At 35.9% G+C, this 20,237-nt stretch overlaps 1 protein-coding gene across 5 annotated transcripts in view; it reads right to left on the minus strand.

Moving 5' to 3' along the window:
• Positions 1 to 19,414, minus strand: part of LOC128873564 (protein kinase C and casein kinase substrate in neurons protein 1) — a 70,922-nt gene extending 51,508 nt beyond the window's left edge. For 3 of the 5 annotated variants that reach the window (XM_054117579.1, XM_054117491.1, XM_054117252.1), the window contains exon 1: positions 19,155 to 19,413. The gene's annotated coding sequence lies outside the window, so the exon portion shown is untranslated. Of the gene's footprint in view, positions 1 to 19,154 lie in introns of all 5 variants that reach the window. The other 2 variants (XM_054117749.1, XM_054117667.1) reach the window with 2 other exon arrangements.
• Positions 19,415 to 20,237: the final 823 nt, after the last annotated feature.

Genomic DNA, 20,237 nt, shown 5'->3' on the forward strand with positions numbered 1-20,237 from the left:
TAACTACATAAATAAATTACTCGTTTAAATACTAAATTGTAGAAATATATATACGTATACTTTTCCACGTGTTGCATAAATAATTCACCGAATAGCGTTCTTTTCGCACCATTTAAACATCTGAAACTCTCCGATGCAAACATAATAAGTATCAAAGAAAATAATCACGATGACGCCAAAACATATTTTTCTTTTTTCGTCAAGTATCCTAATATCATTTCTAAGGCATTAAATCAGAACTTTCTGGTCGCCTAACATTAATTGTACAAGGCTCTCACGTTCAACGAATTTTCCCATGGGGCGGCGAGAAACGCGGCATGATTCACGTCGAGATTTCATGAACATCTAAATACCCTAAGTGGTTGGAGCCACTCGAAGTAATTAGAATTTTCTACGGTCGTTACCAGAGACAATGATACAGAAACTGAAGCGACTTTCGTGCAGCCCCCTTCTTCCGTTAAGGAGGCTGTGACTTGTTCAACTATTGTAACGACTCGCTTCTTACAGCTATGATCGATCTTTCGAAGAAGGTCGCGCACGGAAATGGATCGACAGGAGTTAATTACGCTTCCCAGAGATCGTGGATCGTGACTGGTGAGCTCCACGGAATTTGGGACAAGTTCACCAGAGGCGTCTACGCGGTTGTTGAGTAGAAGGTGTTGGGAAGGTCGAAGGTCACAAGTGGGAACCCGTTAAGGGGCTACACACCAGGTTGGAAACGTCGTGGTTCTTTGGATCTTTATTACGATGGTACTGTATGCTCGAAACGATTCTGATTGTGGGACATTATTCATGGGATAGGAACAAATCTTTTTTAATTTAATTATCAATAACTTAGCTTGTCTTTCATAAAGTTGAAAGTTAAAATAAGCATTTTCTTTATTTCTATTTGAAGTTGAAATTAGGTTCTGTAATATATATAGAAATAAGATATAATATAAAAATATTCATTGAGTAAGTACATTTTCTGTGTATAACATATTATAGAACAATATGGAATTCATTTATTAAATTGAAAAAGTAAAATGTATGTCCATGATATGCACGGAGAATCAGAAAATTGAAATGTAAATAAACGTTGTTCCAAGTTTCCCAACCACTGTATAATGGTTGTAAAATGGAGTATAAAATTCTTCAATTTCTTGAAAACTTCCTGGCGTTCAAGCTAGAATAGTTCCTCGGTGGCAAAATATTTCTCGAGACCGTATAGCTTACGATCGCTGCTAAATCCCTCGTTCCATCTATTGCACCGTACCTCCATCGTTTTTACCTTATCATTCCAGTCCTACGAACAGTAAATCTCGTTTATGCGCTGGATCCATCAGATTTTCCCCGAGAAAACAGTATTATCCGTAGTCCAATTAGAGCCACGGATAATCTTTCTGATCTTTGACTTACTCAGTTCAAAGAATTCTCGATGAAAAGTAAGAGCCCGAAATGCTTCTAAATATTCAAATGAAAAATCTAATTCATTTAATCAATCTTCATCTTCCTATCATTTAACCACGAATCCACCTACACTAAGGTCCAGAGCCGCCTGTGTCGCGGCTGAATCCTCCTTATCGCGTCTACAAATTCACGAGCAGCGAAAATTAATGTTAATTTAATTGATACAGACCTCTCCCGGCAACCTCGCATTACCTAAGCATTAACGAGAATAATTACTCGCTGAAAACGTCTTGTCCCTCTCCATCCAATGAATTTTTATTCCCTCCGACCACCGAGATATGCTCTCATTCATTCCAGCAGTTTGTGGTTCGTTGCACTCGATGGATTATCCAACCACTTTTACAACGCGTGTAACGCATATTACGTTCGAGGAACTTCGCGCAGGAAAAGCATCAAGGGCGAGCGAAGATCAGGGGAAACAGAAGATTCGTTCGCGAACAAGCCACGCATCTACGAAGGAAGATTCAAGGATTCGATTCGCGGTGAAATTATACAAAGATTACTCGTGTATCACCCTAACGAAACGCCAGCAAGATGGGCGCACTGCTACCGCGAACCGGTGAAACTTAACGGCGCGTAGATCCGCGAAAATCGACTATGAAAGTCGACTCTGGCCGGTATTAAGTGTTAGATATAATTAATACATATCTAATTAACGTTTCGGATCTGTCTAGGAACAACATTGCGCGGCAGAGAGATACTGGTCAGATTATGCGATTAATTCACTTGCAATAACAACACTTAAGTAATTAAATACTGTGCGTATATCGGAGTTGGCTATTTATAGCGAAGTGTAGAGTGTAGAGTGTGAAGTATAAAGATCTTTAGAAATAAAAAGTGGGTGCGTGGAATGCCGCGCGCGTTACGAGTGTCATTTTCTGGGCGACTTTTTCATGATTTCATTTTTAGAAGACATTCTTTCGATGCATGTAAATGAGATACCATTTGTATTGGATCAAGAAATAAAATTCTCAACAGCTTATGGAAGATTCGTTATTAAGGCAACCAAGTTTTCTAGACGACTTTTTCGTGATTTCATTTTTAGAAAACATTCTTTCGATGCATGTAAATGAGATATCATTTGTATTGGATCAAGAAATAAAATTCTGAACAGTTTATGGAAGATTCGTTATTAAGGCAATCAAGTTTTGCAGACTGATAAATGTACACCGATCCGTCTATTCATTTGTAGTTTGAGAGTATAATGCGTGAATGAATTTTCCGTGACGTTACGTGATGTCGTGCCGAAGTAAGTCGAGCGAAGCACCTGTTAATCCGACGTGCGCATCATGCGCGAAACCAGAAATGACGAATGGCAGCTTATGCGTCACGAGGATTGCACGGAAAAATATCAACTCGAGGAATCCTTTCACTCTGTCTGGGATTTCTTGGGTTCGCTGCAGGAAGGGCCCGGGAAATATTTGGATTTACGCGTGGCCGTTCACCTGTTGTCCATCGAAACTCTAAATATTCTATATATGTACTTCCTTTCATATACTTTCCAAGCTATGAGGAAGGAAAGTATTACGATCACGAATAATAGATAAAAAATATTTGTTTGTTGGGAAACATGCTTCAAGGCACTCTAATCATGTTTTTGCTATAAAAACAACTTCTTTACGAATGTATATATTTACATGCAGGTCTCATTTAAAAACCTAATTAGTGGAGGTATATATTTACGTACATTGAAGACAATGTGTTATAAAAATATAGCAAACAACAAGATCCTAAAACCTCTTTTGATACACATATATTCGTATATTCGTTATTAGCACCAATTTCTTCAAATGTCTTGAATAGACCTCTAAGAAAGTTAAATTTTACATAAAAGAGTTAAATACACTGTCTTTCTATATTCCGATTATGGTTGCAATAATATCACAGGAAATCAGTTTAGACAAAAATTCTAATCCGTGAACCGATTAATTGAAAAATAAATAAAGAAAAAGAAAAGGAACTTCCTACAATAATTATATATTATGCACAAACACTAACGCAATCCGTAGAATTCCAGCAATACTTTCATCCTCCCGCTATAGTATCATTGAAATAGTTGAGATTTCTATCGTGCATTAACGAGGACGATTCCTTGGAAGAAAATTACCGATGCGTACGAGTCCTAATTAGTTTCTTCATTTGCTGATCATTGCATTACCCTTTCCATAAAATCATTACGCAGAACCATTAACATCGGATGCGTAGAATCGTTATCAGATGCATTATCAATCTGATATTTCATACGTGTATAATAATACCACCATAAAATATTTTATAAAATTACTGTTATACAATTGCCATTCATAAATACATGAATTCCTTTCATGTAAATCAATTTTGTAGATTATTATGAGAGTAATATATACACAAAATAATCTGCAAGATTTAGTTGTATTAAAAAAAAAAGAAAAAAGCGATGTGGATGCACTTTTCAGGTGCACACTTATGGAGAAAGTAACGTCAGAGGATGTTGGATATTGTTAGGCACTTCAACTTCTCTATGTACCACTTTCTACCATTGTCAACCATAAGAGATATATGTCCCTAGCAAACTACATCACCCAGTATAACATGCATTGTTCTTTTACGTACAAAACAATGAATAAGCAAGGAAAACTACGTAAATATAGTAGACTCTCGATGAATGCTACCTCGATAATTGCACGGAGGCCTCGTTCGTTGCACTGAAACGATAAACATAGGGAATGGTCGCGTAACAACGAAGTCGAAGATGGAGTAATAGCGAACGGTAATCAGAGGTGGACGAAATTCTTATTTAGTCAATGGATTCCAAATTATGAATCAACGACGCAATAAAACGACCAATATCGCGAAGGTGTAAATACTGGTAACAAGGGAGCTGATTTCAAGGATTACTTTCCACTCCACTCGTCGCAACATCATCGATTCAACCAAAGTTGCGAAGATAAAGCGATACCTTTATTAAACCCTCGCAAACTTTTCATTTAATTATCGGCGTATAGCGATTTAAACTTTCTACCTGCGCTTTTTGTTCAATCTTCGCCATTTTACGTAGTACGTCGGAACTTTTCAAGTATCGGATGGCTCGGCGAGCGATGAAGTCATTTAAGTGGCCGATGCTCTAATTAATTTGAACAGTGTATTCCAAGGAAAGGTTTATCCACGAGGGTATCGAGTCCGGGAAGTATCGAATTAAAATTTGTCGACATCTTTCATTAATCTTGGGTATTACAGACTTCGTCGTTTCGAGGTTTTATTAAAAATCTATCAGGTCGTCCCAAAAGTTTCTTTCGTAATTTGAACTCAATTATTTGTGCGATGGTGTTTATATAAATAGACAATCTAATTTCTTAGATGTTGATGTTGTAACAGTAATGGAGAAAAATGAATCGTACATAATTCAATAATGTAACATTAGACATACAATATTGTGCATGTATTACTTATTAATAAAACGAAAGAAACTTTTGGGACAACCTAATACTTTAGAGAATAGTTTTGAAATATGATGTTCTGCCGTCGTTGTAATATTTATAATAAGTGGATCGTTTAAAGAAACTTTGTTTAATTAAATATATTTTATTCGCTGGGCTATATGTTGTTAATGACGAGATACGAGATAAAAAAAAATCAAGAAAGTCCTTGTGAAACACTCGTAGAATGTTCTTGAACTAAAATTTTAGGAATGGGAGCATTAATTAAATGAGATAACTAACCTATTTAGCCTCTTTGAGACTACTGGCATTTGAATTGCAGGGAGAAAGAAAGGACCGTTCTGTAGTATGGGGAATGTGGTACTATGAGTAAGTAGAATGTGGCCAGCGTTGAGTCATTTTGCCCTAAGAAGGCTGACTGTAACATCTGACCCAGTACGACTCTCAAGAAAGGTCTTTTTTCTCTCTGCAATCACACGTTTAGTTTATCAGTTCAAATAATCGAATAATTCAACAGAACTTGGAGTGGTGGATAATAAAAAAAAAACTCATCTATGTCTACATAATTCTGATCAATGAAATACTTGATTGATTCGAAGACAGTAACACAGAGTATTTAATTATTCATTTCCTAGCATAATCGAGTCGAGTATCCAAGACCTCTATAATTATAAGTAGGCTGTAACTGCTAATTTATTTTTGAAAATTTAAAGACAGAGAAACAGTGGCGAAGGAGAAGTAAAAAGACAGCATCTTGCACTTCCTCATAAATATTAAATCACTGCACACGGTGGTATCGCTGATGAAGCAGAAAATTGTCAAGAGAACTTGGAGCACTTTCGAGTGGCTGTTTCGAATCAGTCGATTTTTAACGATAAGGAAAAGCCTTACTCGATTGGTCACCTTATTAGTGGAATTTGTTTCAATATATGAAAGTTTAAAAAAGATTTCTTAAAGAAGTTTACCACGACATAAAATTAATGTTCCCTACAAAAATGAAATTAAATGTAAAACTTCCCTTCAAGAATTAAAGAAGAAATTACTATAATGATATATGCTAGATATGCACATGTACAAAACATTATACTATTACATTAATTAATAATAATACGTTCCATAATATTAGGTTGTCCCGAAAATTTCTTTCGCGAGTTGCACTCAATTATTTTATGTGGTCGTGTTTATATAAATAGACAATCTAATTTCATAGGTATTCATGTTGTAACAGTAACGGAGCAAAATGAATCGTGCACAATTCAGTAATGTAACATAAAACATACAAATATTGTGCATGTATTACTTATTAATAAAGCGAAAGAAACTTTTGAGACAACCTAATATTTTCCATATTAGTGTACCCCGTAGATTCATAAAATCCATAGTCTAATCACGCGAGATCTTCCACCTTGAGTAATCCTGCAAGAATCCTAAGCACATTCTGATTACGCATAGCGTACATTTTGCCCAACCAATTATTTTCGCGTGGGCGAACCACTGATCCCGCTTTCACATTTCCACGATGAAATAATACGTTCTTCAGCGAGGATTAATCTTCAGTTTGATTGACGGGTGTTCACGCGTGACTTCTAATATAGGCTGGCACTCGTTTTGCCTTTCTATTCAAACCTTGTTTCGTCCATCGGAATTTCTACGCGAAGATCCATCACCGGTAAACAAAACGCTCGCGATTGCACGGTCTACGAAAATTGCATCGCGACGATCCACCCGGGGCCACTTTTCCGCGATAACGCGGCGCGACGAGCCGATGAGAATCATTGGTAATCGCGAGTAAGGACAAAGTTTCGATCGAGGATGCAATTTTACACGTCGATGCCGGTTTCGACACGGTCGCCCCCTTTTAGACGGAGTGGGACAAGCTTCGCAGGAGGAACCGCGAGGGAAAATCGAAGAGCCGTTCCATTCGGATAACCCACTTTCCAGGCCTCGCGGTATGCACGTAGCATCTTTCTTCGATCGACGCGTCGTCGTTTCCACGGATTTACGGTTTCGTGGAGCCGTGGTATACCTATCATAACTCTGGATACGATATCGACTATGTACACTGATCCAGGGAAATATTCGATGGGGTGTTTCGAATTTATTTCGGAGAAGGAAGGTCGAAAGTGGGCTCTCTGGAGATAGAGAAGCAATTTAGATGAATTTAGATGAATTTAGATGACGTGGATGTATGAAACAGTTGAGAAGACTATTATTTGTAGATGTAAGTAAATCAGTGGAGAGCAAGGTGTTTATGTGGATTTTCTTCCCCAAGGAATTTTGATTAAGAATATTTATTTGGGAAGGGAGAAGGGGAATTCCAACTCAGGTCCTTCAAATTGCTAGCATCCTATTGGTTATGTTCTTACTTAAGTTATTATTACATTTGTGAAACACAATACTATATTATTATTATGTTGTTAAGCAAGAAACTTTCATTCAAATTTAAAACGACAGTACATGTATGATAAATAGATTGTGGATGTTTATGCATTTACGACAAGTACGAAAGGATGTCTGCAAATGAATAAATATAGAAACTACACAAAATTAAATACACGTTACGACTAAACTATATTTATAATTTATGAATTTTCATAAAGTGTGTACATAATATAAGTTTGCATAAACTGTGTATATAATTTATGAATTTTCACAAATTGCGTATATAATATGAATTTGTATAGACATCCTCAGTCTAACGATAAATACACCTACCATAACATCACTTAAAAAAAAATGTTGTTACACAAGTGCCCATATCCTTTCCACAGAATACCCACTGTTTCCCAAGATTTGCATCCCCGATTCCATTCGCTCGAGGTGAAAAAGAAATTTGAATGCACGAAACATAATAAGGTCACGACGCTACGAATGCATCACCTGGTGTTCACCGACCAGGTGTAAGTACATGCTAGCTCGCTTGAGAAATCAATGATCCTCGAAACGAGAAGCGAGGAAAGCGGCAGCGATCGAAAGCAGTGGAAAATTGCTGGATTTGTGGAAGCGGTAACTCCACGTACACCGATGGATACTCGGGGGCTAAGTACACGATGGATAATGGAAACTCCAAAGTCTACGAAATTCGATATGCTTGGTAAACCTAAAGGTCGATTCAGACTATACGACACGGACCGTCACGTTCCGGCAACGACGCGTACCGGCACCGACACGACAAAACATTAAAACGCGTGTTTTAATGGAACTATTCACACTATTCCTGTTGACGGAACGTTCAGGTCGGTGTCTGTTAAGTGTGAATAGTTCCATTAAAACACGCGTTTTAATGTTTTGTCGTGTCGGTGCCGGTACGTGTCGTATAGTCTGAATCGACCTTAACTCGATAGGGTCGCTAAATTCAAACATAGGATCAATGAATGAACTGAATCAACGAATCCTATGATTAATAAAAATTCATTGACCACTGACTTTCTATACTTCAAATAAAATTTAAGCAAACGTTTCTTTTTAGACTGTATTTCTTTAGATTTTAAATAGGTTTTTGAAGAAAGTATCCAAGTGATTACTTTGTAAATTGATACCTATTTATTGAATTACAAGATCATCCAGTGTTCCATTTACATAGCTGTTCTAAATTTTCTTGTCTTTGAACGGTATCCTTTAGTACACTGACTCGGATTGTCGTTTAATCCGGATCACCCCTCCTCCCCGCCCCCCTTCCGTCTTCCTATTAGTAAGGATTAACGAGGTTTCCCTGTATAATAAGGACATCGTCCGAGCGAGACGATTTGTCGCTCGAGTTGAATGCGATAGAATCGAATAAATAATACAGGGTGTTTCTAAAGTCTGGGCATATAAGGAATAAGGAAAATTGTCTATTTTGAATATGGAGAAAAAGTGATTGTAATTAACGCAAGTGAGACAAAGCTCAAAATGATGGGGATAGCTACTAGTATAGTTCATTGGACAGGGACTGCAACGCTTGGAAGTCACGATACATTCAAAAGGAAAGGTGGATGCAACGAGACCGCGTTAGTCTTGTTACGTGATGAGTAATGCTTTTCGTCTCGTCGTCGGTAAAAATAAAACAACAACACGGCCGATGGAAAATGAAAGTGACGATGCTTTGCATTTCCATTGAAAGATAGACGTCTAAGAGAGCGAATGACTGGAATGACTTTTTGAATTGAAAAGTGGCCAAATGGCGATACTCGACTAGTGGTTTGGCATTTAATGTCTTCATACACGGGTGCTAATTGCTCGAATGCTTCGCATTTCTCGAATTATCACTGCATTGTTCCCGTAATGGTGTCACGCATCGAGTGTGAACCCTATGTTTCATAACTGAGATGTGAAATGTATTACATTTATATGTATTCTCAGACTTCACAATATCAATGACCCATTTAAATTAATTTTTGAATATATTTCAAAGCTGTACTTTAAAAACTATATTTTCTTTTAAAAATTGGTGAATGAAGCTAGGTATTACTGAAATATTTTTGCTATATTTATATTATACTTCAATAACACATGGCTTGAGTAATCTTTAAAAATAAACACAGTTCTTACAGAGTGTTCTCAAAATGTATTAAAAAAATAATTTACAGAGGACCTCTCGATGGTAAAATTTCAGAAACACTGTTCAACAAGTGCTATCGAATTAAACAAATAAGCACAGTGGACAAGTAAACACGTATGTACTTCGTGAATTGAAAATACAATCAGACCTAACCGAGTACAAATGACAATTGAAAATAGATTCTATTCAACAAATGCTATCGAATTAGAAAATAAGCACAGTGGACAAGTAAACGCGTACTTCGCGAATTGAAAATACACTCAGTCCTAACTGAATACAAATGACAATTAAAAATAGATTCTGTACATACCCTGATGCATGCAAGCATAAATTTCACGTTTGAACTCGCAATGGACGATACGAGGCGCGACAAAGAGGAAGCCATCAGTGAAAAGACACACGGTGAGGTAACGAATGTGTTTCCCATTCCTCATAATCACTATAATCTTCGCGGCACACGGTGTACGACTGAGCCACTGACAAAATTAAGTCTTAATCGTGGCAGTCGCTCCGCTTTTCACTTTCCTGGATCGATAACGATCTCTCCTCGCTTGCGAAAGAGCCTCGCTTGTGAGAAAGACGAAAAGATTTTGTTCCAATGCGATTGTTGGCCGTTTCCTGGAAAAACTATACGGCGATCGATCGATCGCGAAGGATGGAATCCCATTGGAATTAGGAGACGACGTAAGTCGAAAGGAGACTTTGGCGCATACCGTCGGACGTTCCGTTCACTGTCGTGCTCGGCATTACTCACGTAACGTCCTTTCAGATAGTTAATGCGCGTTACGTGATCCAGTGGTGTACAGGGTGGCTCAAGATCGGTGTCAAATATTCCCTGGATGATTAGAGACGCGAGGGGAGCCCGCTTTAATCCTTTCCGCTTGGATGTTCCCCCCTCTGAGGGGATCTTAAGGGTGTATCCTGAATCAGGAGGTCTAAAAAAAAGCGGTTTCTCGTGAAATTTTTTAAGTTGGAAAAAGTAATTAATTCTATCGAACTTTTTATCCTATTTTCATACATATTTAAGTAGTTTGTACAAATTTTTTTCAACAAGAAATATTCAAATTGAGTCGACTGTGACGCACATTTGTAGAGCACCTTACAATTAAAACATTCTATCGACGGGAAATATGCAGGTCGTAATTTTGGTTTGACACAAAAAAAAAAAACCGAAAGAAATGTTCATTTTCATACATTTTTCTTCTATGTGAACTAAGAAAATTCATACAAAAAAATGTATGTATCTCGTGTTATCGTTGCAAAAGTGTTCCTCTAAACGGGAAGTGAAAAACACACCGGCAAAGTTGTTGCAAAAACGGTAAATACGCCAACCCATATAAAATGCATCGTGAAGCAGTTTCTTAAGCTCGGCCAATCAATCAGCTCTTACGGTATTAAATTAGCGGGAGTGGAGTGGGCTTGTTGCTAAAGCAGTTTCCATTTACGATCTCGTATCCTGCCACTATTATCATTCCTGGTTCATTTCGCTGGGTCCAGTTACGACTCGAGTAAACTTTTTACTTTATCATTCCATATTACCGATTTTAGATTGAAAACGTAATCTACCGGTACCATTTCGTTCCAATAATGACCAATTGATATACATTTCTAGATACTATTCCTCTGCTGTTCTTTTCTCGTCTGTTTAATAAACTAATAAAGTTATACACATTGATTGAGTGTAATGGGTATATATTAAATGTAAAAGCTTATGGACACGATATACATAATATATTTAATCAGAGACTTGTACAATAAAAGGTTACATAACATAAGAGAAAAAGCACATGGTGTTTCACACCATACTAGCACCGGACTGTTACGGCGTTAAGAAAATGTAACAAAACGAAAAAGTTCAATTATGAAAGGATGTGAAAGTTTAGGTATGGAAGGATGAAAGATTACAAGAGTGGAAGAGCGAAAAGTTAATGTAAATAAAATGTAAATAAAGCTGAGTATGGAAGGATGAAGGATTGGAAGAAAGGAAGAGCGAAAAGTTTTAAATGTTTATCAGAATGGAGGGATGAGAGGGATGAGAGAAACGAATGAAAGATTTAGGTGATACATGTAACAAAATAAAAGTTAGAATCAAGGAATGAAAGGATGAGAGCAAAAACGAATCGTAGGGAGAAGTAATTAAAGAATGGAAGGATGAGAGAGATAGACATGAGATGTGAGAAACGTAACAATGGAGCATCACATAGTAGTGTAAGAAGGATGTAATTTGTCCTTATCACTTTAAATAAAAACGTAAATACGCAAAATACTGTTACGGTGCCACATAGAGATGTATGCAGGAACTACTTCATTGAGTTATATTATACCAAGTATATGTACAATTCTAAAGTAATAATAAATGATATAAATATACATCATCCTACGTTATAAATTTGAATCATAAATATAAAACCTTACAAATGAACCTGATAATATTAATATTTAATTCTGCATTGGGCATTTATCCTGCGAAGCAGTTTCGAGAAGCTAACGAATGGCAAAAGTAACGAAAATGCAATAAATTACCGGCACTTGTTTAGCCGCGTGAAAGTTGAGGGACGAGAAAGTAATAAGCAAAATCACTGAGCGCGCATACGGTGACCTTGATGCAACCCCAAGGTCACGAGAGAGTCGCAGTGATTTAAACCAATGAGGATGCGGACGTCTATTCAACTCTGTGCCATCTAGTGCCCTAACCGAGCGCAAGAAACGCGAGTCGATGAAAACGAGTTTTAATCGAAGCGAATTACTCCCGCGATCGAAATCAAAATTCCAAATAATTCGACTCGCCCCCGAAGTAAACTTGAAACGTGCTGCTTGTAATCGTATATACAGTGGGTGTAGAAAGTATTCGTACACCGATCAATTTCCAAAAAACACTGTGTAAAATTGTAATTTATTAACTTGTTTTTTTATAAACAATGTCATTCTACATATTCTCGGAAATGTCTAAAATAGATAGATTACAAAAAAAAACTAGCTATTTATGTAAGTTGCGAAACTAACAAGAAAGAAACAAATTATCGATAAAAATGTTGAAGCAATAAGCATTCGCACAACTGTTTAATTTTTAATACTTGATTTAAAAAAAAAAATAAAAAAAAAAAGAAATTTACATTAATTTACAAGTATATAGTATTTCCTTCGTGGGATTTCCTTTTGATTTTATAATTATTGCAAGTTTTCTAAGCATTAAATTAACTAAATTATTAGTTAGAAGTTAATAAGAAGTGGGATCTTTTTCCATTCCTCTATTAGAGCCATTTTTAAAAGTACTTTCCTGGAAATTTGATGTTTTCTAGTTCGTACGGAGCAATAAACTAATGTGTTTACGTTACAAACTCTGCTGTAAACGGTTCGTCGTAAGAATTGTACAAGTACTTTTACCTACTTTTCGCATTTTTTTTTCCTGTTAATTTCACAAAATATATTAAGTAGTAAATGTTGTTTGGACTATATATCTATCTTAGAGACTTCCGAGAATATGTAAAGTATCATTGATTATAAAAGAAGAAGTTAAGAAACTACAATTTCACAGAAAAGTTTTTTGGGAGAATTGATCGGTGTACGAATACATTCTACACCCACTGTACGTACTGTTTATGGGATTTACGCGACGCTCTGGGGAAGAGAAAAGGTCGATTTCAACAGGTGGGCATTCTATATCGCACGAGGAAAGGTAAATGAGACGGAAAACGTTAAGAAAAAAAGTGATATCGACTGATAAATTATGCGTGTAATATCAGGGGGTAACGTTTTACCCGTAACTGTATTGCGGAGCAATCGAAACGTGTAAGTAACGGAGTCAACAAATTAAATTTCTTTTATCTGTTATGCGATTGTGTAATGAATTGCGCGTGACCCCGGCCTTTACTTAGTTTGTCGTTATCGTAGGCTAATTGCAAATGGGTATTATGTATTTAATTTATTTCTGGAGAAGACGCAAAGGTCGTAGAGTAATAATAAACACTGTATGTCTCTACTTAAATCGAGTTCATTTCTATAACAAACAAAAATTACTTTCTAATACTAGGTAACATCAAATTAATTATCGAAGATTGTACATATTCTAGAAAGATCGAAATGGTTTAATAATATTCCTGGATGAAACAAAAATCACTTTCTTAAAGCAAATAAGGAAAATTAATTTTTGATTTAACTGGTCTCGGGAAAATTGATACTATGAATGTATTTACTGTTTGCACATTCTCATTGTAAACAATTTATTCCCGATGCTACCCTAACTCACCTCCGGAATTATTATCACCGCAGGTAAACCGCAAAGATTATTCCAACGTATCGCACACGAGGCATTCACTTTCATACTTGCAGTAAATATCACTTTCGAATTTTCAATATCACTTTCAATTTTCCTGGTATCGAATAGACGCGTACCAAAAAGATATTATTGTACCAGTAATTTCCAAGCAACACATTTTTCAAACGGAAGTCTACGTCTGTCTTATAAACACATTTGCTAGTCTTCTGAGACGCAACTTAAAACGAGGGTAAGAGTAATCGATTATTTGCTACGTGTGTATTTCGTAACTGATGCTTCCACTCTAATTAATAGATACATATAGTAATAAAGTCGGTATTTACTTGGGGAGAAGTAGATATATGTATAATTCACTCTTAATTACTGACCTATCGATCACTCTGTTCATTTATTTGCTGACATTAATCTCGTTCCATTTCTACGGAATTGATTTATAGAAAATATTAGGTAGACTGGAAAGTAATGTTTCTTTTACATTAAATTCAAACAAATTTTTGACAAATTTCTATTTTTAAGCAATTATGTAATCGCCCTCGTTATCAACAGTCACCTAGTGTGCAACGTTTCAATGATCGATAAAAATCAACGAGCTGTTGAGTGATAAACAAGGATTTAAAATTGCAAAAACGAGATTACTTTCCAGTCTACCTAATATTTATGAGAAAATACAAACGTTTGCAATGGATTGTCTCTGACAATTAATCACATTCACTTTCCACATTATTTTCATTTAATTTATTCGAGCATTCTCTATAAAGAATTACCAGTAACGTAAATATATGTACAAGTAATAAATTATATATTTTTAACGAAGTTCAGTGAATTTAGTACAGTAACGTAACAAAATTTACGTTAAGAAGAAATTAAAAAAAATATTCTCTTCTATATAAAAATAAATTTCTAAAAAAAAAAAAAAAGTTAACGAATGCAGAACTTCCAGTGCTGGTTTGCTAGTTGAATTTTAAAATTGGAAATCAAAATGCAGCAAAGTGAGAGCCACACGTGTGCACGTCCCAAACATAATAACGACAATATCACAGGAGCACTTTCCATTTCCTCTTTGTGCTCGATTAAAAGCATTTTGCAACGTTAATTACAAAAGTAAACGATTTTGCCGGAATTGTCGAATCTTTGTTGCAGAGGGTAGATTGACATGTAATCTCGACGAAATTGCTTTTTCCATTGAACACGATTTACCCCTCTCTACTAAATTGTGAAATTTTCCATTAAATCCACTTCCACCACCGAGTTTGCTAAGGTATCTAGAACGCGACACATGGCTAGAACGTTTGTTGTATCAATCGCGGTAATCAGAACAGATAGCGACAGTGTTATCGTATTTTCTTGATTTAGTATATTGTCGCAATCGTTCATTCTATATAAACCTAGTCTGTACGCATGCAACCGTGGCATCCACAAATTGTTTTTCTCATTTATACAAAGCGGGGGTTCGTGAAATTTTCATTTCATGGAAATTTTGTCAGCTTCTAAAATATCACAAATTAGTTTTATATTCGTAATTAGTATACTGAATTAATATACTCTCTTTAAAGCACACCGTCAGAATATATTCAGTGGTAATCAATCACCCTTTTACTTATATTTCACCCAAAGAGGACTAAAAAATAGACGCTACCGATAGTTTCACATTTTATTTAAATTCTTCACTTAATGACTCGCAGTTTCCTGTTTTGACGATTAAAATCCGTTTACGCGATTAATAGTTAACGAAGTGTGCTCCATTATAACCGAGGATGTGAAAAATAATTTTTATAGCCAGTTTTAGAGTTTGACCAAAATCGACGAGACACGTTGAAAATTAATCACCTTTTTATATGTATATATGTATTTCACCCAAAAAGGACTAAAAAATAGACGCTACCGGTAGATTCACATTTTTTTTAAATTCTTCACTTAATGACTCGCAGTTTCCCGTTTTGATGATTAAAATCCGTTTACGCGATTAATAGTAATTCGAATTAGTACCGATTTTAATTCGCGTTCGCGGAAATATTAATAATTTAATTAATTTAATTCTAACTCCGGGCAAAATTTTTATTCGAGTAAGAAAACTCGTAAAAAAATAAAAAAATATTGTGTACCGTACAAAAGGGATAGTAAAACGTTTTTTTTTTTTTTAACGAAAGTATCGGAGTCTTCGCGTATTTAGAAGAGAATTGAAAATTGGGTCGACGAAAGTTCCCTTGAATGATGTGAAACCGATCGAATTCAGCTTCTACGTTCAGGAAATTACAGTATCACGAAGTCGCTAAACTAGTGAATAGCAGTGGTACCGTGGTATACAACCTTTTAAGAGATCCTAAAATATATGAGAAAAGAAGACTGGTCGAGCACGAGCTATAAGAGAACCTGAAAAAGGGGGGCATGCTGCTACTTTTAACTTTAAAAGAAATGTAAGACAAATTGCCCGCGCAGCAGGAATCGAAACCAGGTTTAAACAACGTATCATGGAATTTTGCAACCATTTATCACAACTAACAATTACTTATTGTTTGGATTCACCACAACATTATTTATTTACGCTAGCTTCTTCGTTCTAATTACTTGTTTCAATTGTTTCTGTACTGCTCCATTTCATTTGGTTAATTTATGAATTGTTATTACAATTCAACAAGTTATCATTCTAATAAATTAATCAAATTATAATACGATTAGATACGATCGCAATTATAAGTATATAATACATGGCATTATAAAGCCGTAAATAATCATTCTGCAGAAATGCTTAGCACAAAATCATGCGGAAAGACAGCACGCACGTATACTACGAACAAGGAATGTGATAGCGCGGTCCCAACACTGAGAACGTGGTGAGAGTACGGAAACTTGGATAGTTGCCAATTTATACAACATCTAAACGGTCGTGGCTACGAGGATTTTGCTCCTTTCGAGTTCCCTGACTTATTTAGTGTGAACTAGAAGCCAACGTAACATACATTCGCCGGCCATTCAATTTTTCCGCGAACGCGAATTAAAATCGGTACTAATTCGAATTACTATTAATCGCGTAAACGGATTTTAATCGTCAAAACGAGAAACTGCGAGTCATTAGGTGAAGAATTTAAATAAAATGTGAATCTACCAGTAGCGTCTATTTTTTAGTTCTTTTTGGGTGAAATATATGTAGAAAGGTGATTGATTTTCAAAAATTCGTAGCTGTTTCAATAACGAACATTTTAGAGTGAAACTTTTTCTCATAGTAAATCTCATGGAACTATACAAAAAACATATGGGAGGTTTTTCTCTAAAGTGTTGAGTAAATTTTTTGAAAATGAGAGACCGATTTTTTGAAGAATTCGCAAGGGAGTGGCTCGTCGATTTCGGTCAAAATCTAAAACTGGCTATCAAAATTATTTTTCGTATCGGTTGTAATGGAGCACACTTTGATAAATAACGAGAAAAAATATTCCTCGATAGAAAAAGAAAAATGGTCCTCGAAGATTTTATATTACCTCTCGACTTTGACGCGTTAAAATGAAAATGTTCTTAAAAGTGACATGCGATTCACGCGAAGTGTGCACGTTATCAATGAAAGGTAACTGATTGAATAAAGTACGCAATGATACGCCGATAGAAGTGAATCGTTTGAATAGGAATAACGAATGACAGGTTAGGTACTTGGGCTAAACATATACGCTTTCTACGGAAAAATTCTAGATACGTTGTGACAGATAAGTGTAATTTACGATTCGATATTTGATCTAGAAGTCAAATGGAAACCGAATGTAAAACTATCGACCTATTTCGTCTCTCTTTCCTTGCCAAATAGGTATATACCGAGGCGACTTTTTCAACACGGAATTGGAGTAGTTGGACATATCTTTATCTAGATAACGAGCGAGTCGTAAATCAAATGTTATCTCGGTAAAGTTTTTATATGAATAGGTGAAGATTTTTTGGGGAAAAAAGCTATGTGAACCTGGTACCCGACTTTTCAAAAATGAATTTTTTTTTATAGAAAATGATAGTATTTCGTTTGTACTTGATTGTACTACCAATAGTTTCGTTCGTACCTTCGTCAATTAATAATAAAAAAAAATTCAAAAAATGGTCAGCACCCGACATTGAGATTTTTGAAATCTGTTTTTTCCCCTTATTCTTTAGAATCGTTTGTCCCCGTTTATATCTCAATAGTTTAAATTATATAGCAATTGTTGATCCGCGTAAGAGTAGAAATCGTCAATTCTCAAGCTAAAAGCTAAAGAAGCTAAAAAATCTCTGCTGGCTACAGGTAAATCGCACGATTGGGTTACACAGAGGATGTGGGTTATCTTCAAACGTTGATGTCTCATCGCGAAAACGGAATTGCCAGAAAAAAAAAAGAACAACTGACAGACTACACCGAGGCGTAATATTTACTAACAAATTTCCAAGTTATCGTCGCTCTGACCTACGTTTCTACTAGATTCTGAATAGTAAACACGCGGAGTAAAAGAACGGAGTAATTGAAAGCTTTCGAATAACATACAGTTAATTCTTAGCAAAAAGAAAGGAATTGTTGGAGTTAGTAGATAAATTTATCAAGAAAGTACGATATACCATATAAATTGTAATTAAATCGTGACCATAAACGTGGTCGTTGATAACATCGCAGTCGACGATAAATGAGATACAGTGGGTGTAGAAAGTATTCGTACACCGATCAATTGTAATTTATTAACTTATTTTTTATAAACAATGACATTCTATATATTCTCGGTAATGTCTAAAATAGATGGATTACAAAAAGAAATAGTTATTTATGTAAGTTGCGAAACTAACAAGAAAAAAACAAATAATCGATAAAAATGTTGAAGCAATAAGTATTCGGACAACTGTTTAAAAGTACTTTACTGGAAATTTGATGTTTTCTAATTCCCACGGAGCAATAAACTAATGTGTTTACGTTACAAACTCTACTGTAAATGGTTCGTCATAAGAATCGTCCAAATACTTATTGCTTCTATACTTTTACCCCACTTTTCGCATTTTTTTGTTAATTTCACAAATTATATCAACTAGTAAATGTTGTTTGGACTACATCTATCTTAGAGACTTCCGAGAATATGTAAAGTATCATTGATTATAAAAAAAGAAATTAAGAAACTACAATTTCACAGGAAAGTTTTTTTGGAAATTGATCGGTGTACGAATACATTTTGTACAATACATTCTACACCCACTGTAACTCCGAAAGAATGAAACAGTATGCCCACCCAATTCGTTCGATGAAAGATTTTCGGAAGAAAAAACATTTCACGAAACTACGACTCCGTTTCGTAAGATTGAACGAGATTGGCCCGAGCTACGCTCGCATATGACGTTTTTCCACGTTAAAGACGTCGACATGTGAGTACGTTGGCGAACAGCCCTCGCTCAATCTGTCAGCAATATGTGGGAACATTTGACATGTAGAAGAAAAAAACGTCACGAAACACGCGGGCTTTCGTGCACGCTCGGGCACTTTACTCACCGAAAGCAATTCCTCGAGGCAAATGAACCGACAAGCGGCGGATATCCTTTTCGATGCTTGGAGAAAACTAACCAAAAATCGTATCCACGTGTACGAAGCGAAACCAATCACGACACTGTATCACTCACTGTATCCGCAAACGGCGCGCAATCGGATGACACTTTCGACGCGCGATTTTACGGCTATGGAATTTCGTCACGTCGCGCGGTTCTCTCAAGAAACGGTACAAACGCTCATATTGCTGCTTTGCGGAGTGAATTACCAGCTTCCCTCTCTGACTAGCAGCCGATGGGCGTGGTTTAACGCCGTTGATAACCGATGGGACGCGAAACTGGACGAAGGATGCGCATTGGTTGATTCGACGACGCGTTCACATTTGTGCGGACTACGAACGGCGAATCGAACATTCCGCGTGTAATGTGGACCAGATATAAACAGTACGAGAACGATTGAAATTGAAAAATGTCAAATAATGAAATTACTCTTTTTTAGCGATTGATTTGATGATTGAGACGAAACCATCTTTAATTCGACGTCTTGGTAGAAGAGGATTTTTGTAGAAATCAACAAGTATTTCGGGGTTTAATTTTGTTTTAGAACTAGGAATGTAACAAGTAACACGAGTGTTTAATATTAGAAATGTGTGAAATATATTTGTTTAAATCTATTAATATATGTATATTATAATTATCATTGGCACACAACATACTGGATTAATAATGTTAAATGAGATTAAAAGGAATGAATACATACATAGTATGCAACTAATCCTTCCAAGTCATTTATTTTCTATTTAATTGTATATATCGTTATATTTTAAACCTTTTTCATGAAATTGTGACGATATTTATTCCATTCATTAAAAGTTTACTGTCGGATCGTGAAGCTTTGCAAGTTAAATTTAAATTGAAAGATGACGTGTGACGCTATCAATGGGTGCATCCAGGTGCATTTGAAAAGGTCACCGCTCACTAAGCTGCTCTATTAGCAAATTTTACTATCAGTGGCGTCATCGGTGGCAAAATGCCAAAGTTCATAGTGAAAATAGTTCCTACTGTTCCTCCTAGATAGCGCGACTAACCA

The sequence above is a fragment of the Hylaeus volcanicus genome, chromosome 1 (genome assembly GCF_026283585.1).
Source record: "Hylaeus volcanicus isolate JK05 chromosome 1, UHH_iyHylVolc1.0_haploid, whole genome shotgun sequence".
Classification (NCBI taxonomy): Eukaryota; Metazoa; Arthropoda; class Insecta; order Hymenoptera; family Colletidae; genus Hylaeus; species Hylaeus volcanicus.